An 11,240-nucleotide genomic window follows, 5' to 3' on the forward strand; every position below is an offset into this window, starting at 1 on the left:
GGAAAGCTGCTACCTGCTACCTTCAAAGCCTACAGCCTTGCATGCAATCTGCCCCAGATGCTCCCTGGGTACTTTGGGTAGTGTGTGTAGTGTGGTGCACTCCTCTTTGCTGCCTGCCTGCCTGCCTGTCTGTCTGCCTCCCTGCCTGCTTGCGGTTTGGAAACAGAGTCTCTTCTTCTCTCTCCTCTCCTCTATGTTCTTTGAGGGTGATGCTCAAGGCACTGGAGTTCAAACTCAACACTCATCATTTTCACATCACATTCCATTACAGTCTGATGAAACCCCAACAGAAAAAGGCACCAACATGGATCCAATGTCAAAACTCAAAAGAGCTACACCCACAATAGCTATGAATAATCTATAATGGATGAAACAGAGTGGCGTGGTGAGAAGAGGATGTGTGTGTTGCTGATTGCTTGTGAACGGTGCTGGCTGACTATGGGACTTTTAGTTTGGAGAGAAGAGCAGGGATGGCGTTGAAAGGTTCAGAGCCCAAACTATTTGTCGTTGACACGTACGGCAGAGATCACAGGCATCAGAGTGGTGGCGGCTCCTCCAGGGAGGAAGTGGAGGCTCCTCCAGGGAGGAAGTGGAGGCTCCAGGGAGGAAGTGGAGCGTGGTCTTTTGAGGAGCACAAATATATATATATTTTTTTTTTAAACCTTTCACCTTGTGCATCTGATCTTGGCATTGGCATCCTAATCCACCTACTAAAATACTATGTGTATATATATATCTATTATCTGTATGTTACTTTGGATAAAAGTACTTGATATATGTTGATATAGTTGGTTCATCTCCTGACTCCTACACTAGGTTGGGTGACCAGAGAGAGGAGGGAAGGGGGGTAGGCCTCCTCCCAGCCAGGCAGGATACAGTAGATATCATTTAGTGGTGAGAGCAATGGGGACAGCATGGGGTTAGTGGCAGGGTCGCCACACTTACTGCACGGCCGAGCTCATTTCCACAGATGTCCACTGGCAGGGCTTCCCCTCTGAGAGGAGAGAGAGGAGAGAGAGGGAGGGAGGGAGAGGTCACGTTGTCCAGTGAAACGCTTCATTCACTCACTGATCACAGCCAACATTCACACACACCACACACACACACATACACTGAAGACAGACTGTACTGTTGAGAGCAGCTCCTCTGCCCTTGTTCCCCAGTGCTTTCAGGGATGTTTAGTTTCCTTAGTGTTACCATGGCTCTGTTTCCCAAAGTCTGCCCCATCACAGGACAAGGACTCCTTTGTCTATCTGACCAATATCACATTTAAACAAACAAGCCTTTATTGTTGGTTCCTGTTTACATTAAAAAACAAACACATTCCTATTCATTATACTAATATTTGTCTTGATTTTTTCCAGCAATATTACATGATAATCAGAAATGTAGTTTAATGAACATTATACCTCCGTGAGATCTGAGAGTCAGGCTTGCTTTTATAGCAGACTGCTATAACACACACACACACACACTCAGACACACACACACTCACACACACACACACACACACACACACACACACACACACACACACACACACACACACACACACACACACACACACACACACACACACACACACACACAGACACACACACACACTCAGACTAGCACACACACACGCACACACACACGCTCAGACACACACACACACACACATATATACACACACACACGCATGCGCACACGCACATGCACACACACACACGCTCAGACACACACAAACACACACACAAACACACACACACACACACACACCATCAGGCCTGGAGGTAATATCTGAACCTGTTCTATTTTATTGGCTTGTACACCTGCCAGCTGTCTTGCAAAAACACATCTATTTTATGGACAAATACCCTACATACATGTATATTCCTGTATGTCTCTTCATGGTAGAATCATGGTAGAATCATGGCAGAATCATCGTAAACTCATGGTAGAATGTTATGTTATAAACTAGTGACATACAGTTATAACTATAGTGAGACGGATCGGAACAATGTTGAAAATAATCATAAGCTAACAACCCAGCTCATAATTGTTACTCAATTATTACTTACAGTATGTCAATGTGATGTATCTGTTTTCCCTATTTAAATAAACAGTCATCTCTACATTTAAGTCATTTAGCAGACGCCCTTATCCAGAGCAACTTACAGTGGTGAATGCATACATTTCATACCGGTCTCCCAGGGGAATCGAACCCACAACCCTGGCGTTGCAAACACCATGCTCTACCCACTAAGCCACACGGGACCTAGGCTGAACAGGCACATTACTGTTATTAGATGGCCCAGCCACCACAGCACTCTACTACTGATCTGCTGCCAGGGCACAGCTGGGATGACTGGGGTCAATGGCTGGATTGGTCAGTTGATGGCTGGTGGTTAAAGAGCGGTCAGATGTTACGACCACGTGTTAACCGTGTCAGCTGTGCCAGCCGCTCCTAACGACCGACCAATCAATAGCAGTCTGCCCTACACGGTGACCAATCAAATAGACATACTGGACATATAGGGCGACACTGATGAATAGGCGGTTGTGTGGAGGAAGGCTCTATTTTATTCTTTACTTTATTCCACCCAATATATGAATACAACTTTTGCTCCCAGGATTGCTTTTTTTTGGAGGCAGATGTCCAGGTTTTGGTGAGCATTCTATAAAAAATGTAAAAAGCAGATAACTGTTATGACCAATGTGGTTAAGAGAGAATGATGGTTGTTGTGGCTCAATGCAGTAGGCTGTAGTTGCAGAGCAGTAAGTCGGTCCAGGCAGCAGTGGTATGTAGTTGAATAACATATCAATTATGGCAACTGTGTTGAGTTGAAGTACGGACCCAGCTCCGAACCTCCCCTCTTTCTGTCCCCTCACCACACTCCCCGTCCCTCCCTCCTTTTTTCCTCTCTCTCTCTTTGCTTGATCATGGTGAAGGGCGCAGGATGTTCAGTTCGAAGCGCTGGACTTGTGAGATAAAACAGATCATCTGCGCTGCTAGCCAACACAACAACCTCCTCATTGTCCAGTGTCTGTTCGTGACACCGTTCCATCTGTCCGTCCCTCCTGAATGGTCCGTTTGTCCGAGGGCTCTCCAGAACCACGGGGCCCTGTTGGGGATGGATGTCACCCAGAGGAGAGGGCCCCTGGTTGGAGAACTGGACAGCTGGACACTCCCTGGCCCAGCGGACTCAGTGGGTCACTGGGGAATGACACGGCTGGTCACCAGTGACATGACACAAGAGACACACATACGGTTTGGTTGTTCTGTTTATTGGGTTTGCGTGGTACATATTTACATATGCATTATTTAATTTACAGGTACACACTTTGTGCCAAAATATTATTTTGAAATGTGATTTCTACATTATCTTGGTGATGATAGAATGCAGCATAAGATACTACTGAAAATAGAATCAAATAAAATATCTTAGTGAAAGTAAGAGGGAAATAAAGGGAAATTATACATATGAATTTACTCTACATTTATGATACCACAACATGACAACATTTAAAAGAGAATGAATGCAGGAGAGACACTGAGAATGTCCCTGAGCTTACGTTTCAAAATGTCTTGAGGTGTTTGGAAGATTAGGCCTATGGATTATACAAAAGAAAATAGAAAAAGCTAAATATCATCCTACATAACAACTACCCTTCCTTCATGTAACATAGAACTTGTATAAAAAAAAGTAAATTAGGTCATTAGGACTTTACAGAAAATGATTTAATATTCCACACCACCATATACAGTACATTGGTAGTCTCCAAGTTCATTAAATAAACTATCTCACTTCTACTAGTCTGAGAGGATTTTTTTCTCTTATGTCCCCTGATAATCTGTTTATCCCTAAGTGTCACGTTACATTTGCAAAGCAGCTGGAGGGACCAGTGGGGACTTGTACGGAGGGCTTCAGCGTGATTAGCCCGGCTCGTATTTGGCGGGCACTCAGACTTGTCAAATCCTTTGATCTGAACTGTCTCCATAATCACTTCAAAAAAGTCTTCCTGCTTGAGACCGTGAGGGCTTTACAAATGTGGCTCCTTACTTACTTTCTCTCTCTTCTCTCACTCTCTCGCTATCTCTCTCTCTCTCTCTCTCTGCTCAGGGACTTTATATAAAGGCCTGACTTCCTAGCTGCGACTACCCGGGGTGTAGCTTGGATTTCATCCTAATACCTCTCTTTTTTTCTCTCTATCTCTCTTTTTTTCTCTCTCTCTCTTTCTCTCTCTCTCTCTTTTTTTCTCTCTCTCTCTTTCTCTCTCTCTCTCTCTCTCCCTCTCCCTCTCCCTCTCTCTCTTTCTCTTTCTCTTTCTCTTTCTTTTTCTCTTTCTCTTACACAGATGTGGTCATATTCTCTTACGAATATGACCACAATGGAAAGACACAATGGCTTCCTGAGAGAATATTTCTAATATCCTTCCTCTGTACCTGGTCATCTCCAGCTCTGCCTTTGTGAGTCTGTGTGTGAGAGAGAGAGGCTAAAGACTGAAGGAAACCCCTCAGCCCTCTCTGCACATTATACTCACCAGGAACACAAGCGGCGTACGGGGAGAAAAATACCCTCTACTTTTCACTCTTAACAATAGCCATTTGCATATTTTTATAGTCTCTCAAAGAAAACAGCCTGGAGCGTGAATACTCCAGCAGTGGTGCAGCAGCGCGGAGGAAGTGGAAGCCGGGGAGACGCTTGTGTTGTGTGTCCGCTGCTGGGGTGGGTAGAGGAGGGGAGAGAACACACACTGAGGCCCTTACCTCTGGAGGAGGGGGTTAGAGGGTGGGGGGCATGGCGAGGGGACCCTGGTGCTCCTGCGTGGAAAGAAAGAGCGAGACAGAAAGAGAGAGGGGGTGGAGAGAGAGGCTCACATTAAAATCTGATCAAAATCAGATGGAAGAAGGAGCACATCTTTAAATGGGAAATATTTTCTAAATAAAATAAGTCCATTTATTCAAGCGTTCAGCAACACCCCAGTAGGTTCAGTAGGTTACGATAGCATCTCTCCACAAACCGTGCTAAGCTAAAGTATTAAACTATGTTAATGTATTGGCTGTTTGTGGAAACCTGAATTGCTCAGAGTGTGTTATTCTTGGCTAAGACACGGTGGTTGTCTGGCCAGATTGACTTTGTAATGTTGCATACATCATAGAATACAAACTCAACAGACATATTTCCCCTTGCGTCTTATACACAAATAGCGTCCCCATTTGGCTGGTATATCAGAAACAACAATAACAGGTTAGTGTGTGTGTGTGTGTGTGTGTGTGTGTGTGTGTGTGTGTGTGTGTGTGTGTGTGTGTGTGTGTGTGTGTGTGTGTGTGTGTATGTGTGTGTGTGTGTGTGTGTTTGTGTGTGTGTGTGTGTGTGTGTGTGTGTGTGTGTGTGTGTGTGTGTGTGTGTGTGTGTGTGTGTGTGTGTGTGTGTGTGTGTGTGTGTGTGTGTGTGTGTGTGTGTGTGTGTGTGTGGTTAAACAGTAACACAGCCAAGGTCAACAAAGTGTTTTACAACGTGAGCGGCTCAAACACTCCAAAAATAAAGCATTTTCATTCTTGCTTTGAGAATACATTTCCCAGCCTGCAGTAATATATCTGCACATTTAGTGGCCTACATACAGGACACGGTAAGAGAGAGAGAGACAGGCAGACTGGAGGAGGCCTGGCTGCCTGCTGGGAGAAGAGAGAGGACTTATACAACATTATGTAAATATACTAATGTCATATACATTCTGAGGTTTAGGGAACTAATAACTAGTCTGGGAAGTAGACTGTTTTGGGATGTGATTCAGAGCGTTTTGGGGAAATTTGGAGTTGACCTTGCATGCCATGTATGAAAGGCCATAGTATAAGTATTTGTATCATAATGTCGCTGTCTGATGAAAACCTGGTAACTCCATTTTTGTCCATTGTTTCTTTTGCATTTATTAAATGCAGTCACTCCACTCAATGTACCTGGACCATTCCATGACACTAGGACCAAGAACATTTATTCAAAATAGGTTCTGAAGCTCTAGAATTGCATGCTCGTTGATAGGAAAATATGTTCCTTTTTTTCAATTTCCTGAAAAGTTTCTGTTTGAAGATGAGGTTTTCATCTGTTCATGAGGTTATAATAGTTGAATAAACAACTGGGCAGCTCTTTCCATCCAGTAAATGGTGTGGGGTATATGTCATTTCATTCAGGATGCATTAGGCCTACCTAACATCCAGTAAATGGTGTGGGGTATATGTCATTTCAGTCAGGATGCATTAGGCCTACCTAACATCCAGTAAATGGTGTGGGGTTTATGTCATTTCATTCAGGATGCATTAGGTCTACCTAACATCCAGTAAATGGTGTGGGGTATATGTCATTTCATTCAGGATGCATTAGGTCTACCTAACATCCAGTAAATGGTGAGTGGTATATGTCATTTCATTCAGGATGCATTAGGCCTACCTAACATCCAGTAAATGGTGTGGGGTATATGTCATTTCATTCAGGATGCATTAGGCTTACATAACATCCAGTAAATGGTGTGGGGTATATGTCATTTAATTCAGGATGCATTAGGTCTACCTAACATCCAGTAAATGGTGTGGGGTATATGTCATTTCATTCAGGATGCATTAGGTCTACCTAACATCCAGTAAATGGTGTGGGGTATATGTCATATAATTCAGGATGCATTAGGCCTACCTAACATCCAGTAAATGGTGTGGGGTATATGTCATTTAATTCAGGATGCATTAGGTCTACCTAACATCCAGTAAATGGTGTGGGGTATATGTCATTTCATTCAGGATGCATTAGGCCTACCTAACATCCAGTAAATGGTGTGGGGTATATGTCATATAATTCAGGATGCATTAGGCCTACCTAACATCCAGTAAATGGTGTGGGGTATATGTCATTTCATTCAGGATGCATTAGGCCTACCTAATATCCAGTAAATGGTGTGGGGTATATGTCATTTCATTCAGGATGCATTAGGCTTACCTAACATCCAGTAAATGGTGTGGGGTATATGTCATTTCATTCAGGATGCATTAGGTCTACCTAACATCCAGTAAATGGTGTGGGGTATATGTCATTTCATTCAGGATGCATTAGGCCTACCTAACATCCAGTAAATGGTGTGGGGTATATGTCATTTCATTCAGGATGCATTAGGTCTACCTAACATCCAGTAAATGGTGTGGGGTATATGTCATATAATTCAGGATGCATTAGGTCTACCTAACATCCAGTAAATGGTGTGGGGTATATGTCATTTAATTCAGGATGCATTAGGCCTACCTAACATCCAGTAAATGGTGTGGGGTATATGTCATATAATTCAGGATGCATTAGGTCTACCTAACATCCAGTAAATGGTGTGGGGTATATGTCATTTCATTCAGGATGCATTAGGCCTACCTAACATCCAGTAAATGGTGTGGGGTATATGTCATTTCATTCAGGATGCATTAGGCTTACCTAACATCCAGTAAATGGTGTGGGGTATATGTCATTTCATTCAGGATGCATTAGGCCTACCTAACATCCAGTAAATGGTGTGGGGTATATGTCATTTCATTCAGGATGCATTAGGCTTACCTAACATCCAGTAAATGGTGTGGGGTATATGTAATTTCATTCAGGATGCATTAGGCCTACCTAACATCCAGTAAATGGTGTGGGGTATATGTCATTTCATTCAGGATGCATTAGGCCTACCTAACATCCAGTAAATGGTGTGGGGTATATGTCATTTCATTCAGGATGCATTAGGTCTACCTAACATCCAGTAAATGGTGTGGGGTATATGTCATTTCATTCAGGATGCATTAGGCCTACCTAACATCCAGTAAATGGTGTGGGGTATATGTCATATAATTCAGGATGCATTAGGTCTACCTAACATCCAGTAAATGGTGTGGGGTATATGTCATTTAATTCAGGATGCATTAGGCCTACCTAACATCCAGTAAATGGTGTGGGGTATATGTCATATAATTCAGGATGCATTAGGTCTACCTAACATCCAGTAAATGGTGTGGGGTATATGTCATTTCATTCAGGATGCATTAGGCCTACCTAACATCCAGTAAATGGTGTGGGGTATATGTCATTTAATTCAGGATGCATTAGGTCTACCTAACATCCAGTAAATGGTGTGGGGTATATGTCATTTCATTCAGGATGCATTAGGCCTACCTAACATCCAGTAAATGGTGTGGGGTATATGTCATTTCATTCAGGATGCATTAGGCTTACCTAACATCCAGTAAATGGTGTGGGGTATATGTAATTTAATTCAGGATGCATTAGGCCTACCTAACATCCAGTAAATGGTGTGGGGTATATGTCATTTCATTCAGGATGCATTAGGCCTACCTACCATCCAGTAAATGGTGTGGGGTATATGTCATTTCATTCAGGATGCATTAGGCCTACCTAACATCCAGTAAATGGTGTGGGGTATATGTCATTTCATTCAGGATGCATTAGGCCTACCTAACATCCAGTAAATGGTGTGGGGTATATGTCATTTCATTCAGGATGCATTAGGCCTACCTAACATCTAGTAAATGGTGTGGGGTATATGTCATTTCATTCAGGATGCATTAGGCCTACCTAATATCCAGTAAATGGTGTGGGGTATATGTAATTTCATTCAGGATGCATTAGGCCTACCTAACATCCAGTAAATGGTGTGGGGTATATGTCATTTCATTCAGGATGCATTAGGCCTACCTAACATTCAGTAAATGGTGTGGGGTATATGTCATTTCATTCAGGATGCATTAGGCCTACCTAACATCCAGTAAATGGTGTGGGGTATATGTCATTTCATTCAGGATGCATTAGGGCTACCTAACATCCAGTAAATGGTGTGGGGTATATGTCATTTCATTCAGGATGCATTAGGCTTACCTAACATCCAGTAAATGGTGTGGGGTATATGTCATTTCATTCAGGATGCATTAGGCCTACCTAACATCTAGTAAATGGTGTGGGGTATATGTCATTTCATTCAGGATGCATTAGGCCTACCTAACATCCAAGAAGTCTTAGAAGTTGAGTTAGTCACACGTAAGTACACTTCCTGTTATAAAAATCAAGCAAAAAACATTACCTCTCTAGCCTGACTCCAGTATCAAACTACAATACTGCTAAAACAGCCTTTGACACAAAAGCCTTTACTTTTAATCTTAATAAAGAAATCCTGAAATAGTCCTTGAGTGTTGTTGCAGTCACTGTAATATGGGTGGATGGCTGTAATACTGTTGTATGAGCCACATGAGTCTAAACACAAAACACAGGAGTTATTGGAAATCAACCAGGTTTCCATGTAATACTAGTTCCCAACCAGACTGGAAGACATCAGTCAAAGCAGCAGAGAGACTGTCCAGCCTGGCAATAAGGACTCAGCTCTCCTCTCCTACCCAGAGATGTGCAGTCAGAGATGTGCAGTTAGAGATGTGCAGTCAGAGATGTGCAGTGCAGTAGGGCTGAGTAATGACTGGTGGTCATGCGCTCAGAGGGTCACAACCCTGCATGCAGCATTCTCAAAGACGCTTTTGTGATGCTGGTAAATGTACACGCACGGACAGGGAGGGAGGGAGGGAGGGGGGAAGAGAGAGAGTGTGTGTGGGGGCGGGAGGGAGGGAGGGCGGGAGGGAGGGAGGCAGTGCCTGCGTGTGTGTGTGCGTGTGTGCGTGTGTGTGTGCGTGTGTGCGTGTGTGCGTGTGTGCGTGTGTGCGTGTGTGTGTCTGTGTGTGTGTGTGTGTGTGTGTGTGTGTGTGTGTGTGTGTGTGTGTGTGTGTGTGTGTGTGTGTGTGTGTGTGTGTGTGTGTGTGTGTGTTTCAAGGCTGGATGGAGGGAGAGAGAGAGAGAGCGGCAAAAACAGGCACAGAAGATGTATGTAAACCATGTATGTAAACCCGTTTAGAAACAAGTGGTTCTGACTCCGTAGGAACAGGGACAGATCCATTAGAACTCAACACATAATCCCCACATGAATCAGACTTCCCACCAGAACGGGACCACACAAGCTCATATGAATAGCATATATCACGCACAGTCAACAATATCAACTACCCCGACTCAGTATGAGTCTACGGTCTTTTCGTGAATGTGCAAATATGGTGGCACTACAGCAACTGAATGTACACCAATATATGTCTTAATATATTGCATTATAGTCATTTGATAAGCATCATAGTCATTTGATAAGTGTTATAGTCATTGATAAGCATCATAGTCATTTGATAAGCATCATAGTCATTTGATAGTCATTTGATAAGCGTTATAGTCATTGATTAGCATCATAGTCATTTGATAAGCATCATAGTCATTTGATAGCGTTATAGTCATTGATAAGCGCCATAGTCATTTGATAAGCATCATAGTCATTTAATAAGCATCATAGTCATTTGATAAACATCATAGTCATTTGATAAGCATTATAGTCATTTGATAAGCACCATAGTCATTTGATAAGCATTATAGTCATTTGATAAGCACCATATTAATTTGATAAGAATCATAGTTATTGATAAGCACCATAGTCATTTGATAAGCATCATAGTCACTTAATAAGCACCATAGTCATTTGATAAGCACCATAGTCATTTGATAAGCATTATGGTCATTTGATAAGCACTATAGCCATTTGATAAGCATCATAGTCATTGATAAGTATCATAGTCATTGATAAGCACCATAGTCATTTGATAAACATCATAGTCATTTGATAAGCATTATAGTCATTTGATAAGCACCATAGTCATTTGATAAGCATTATAGTAATTTGATAAGCATTATAGTCATTTGATAGGCACAATATTAATTTGATAAGAATCATAGTCATTGATAAGCACCATAGTCATTTGATAAGCATCATAGTCACTTAATAAGCACCATAGTCATTTGATAAGCACCATAGTCATTTGATAAGCATTATGGTCATTTGATAAGCACCATAGCCATTTGACAAGCATCATAGTCATTGATAAGTATCATAGTCTTTGATAAGCACCATAGTCATTTGATAAACATCATAGTCATTTGATAAGCATTATAGTCATTTGATAAGCACCATAGTCATTTGATAAGCATTATAGTAATTTGATAAGCACCATATTAATTTGATAAGAATTATAGTCATTGATAAGCATCATAGTCATTTGATAAACATCATAGTCATTTGATAAGCACCATAGTCATTTGATAAGCATTATGGTCATTTGATAAGCATTATGGTCATTTGATAAGCCCCAT

This window comes from Salmo trutta, chromosome 39 (assembly GCF_901001165.1).
Source record: "Salmo trutta chromosome 39, fSalTru1.1, whole genome shotgun sequence".
NCBI lineage: Eukaryota > Metazoa > Chordata > Actinopteri > Salmoniformes > Salmonidae > Salmo > Salmo trutta.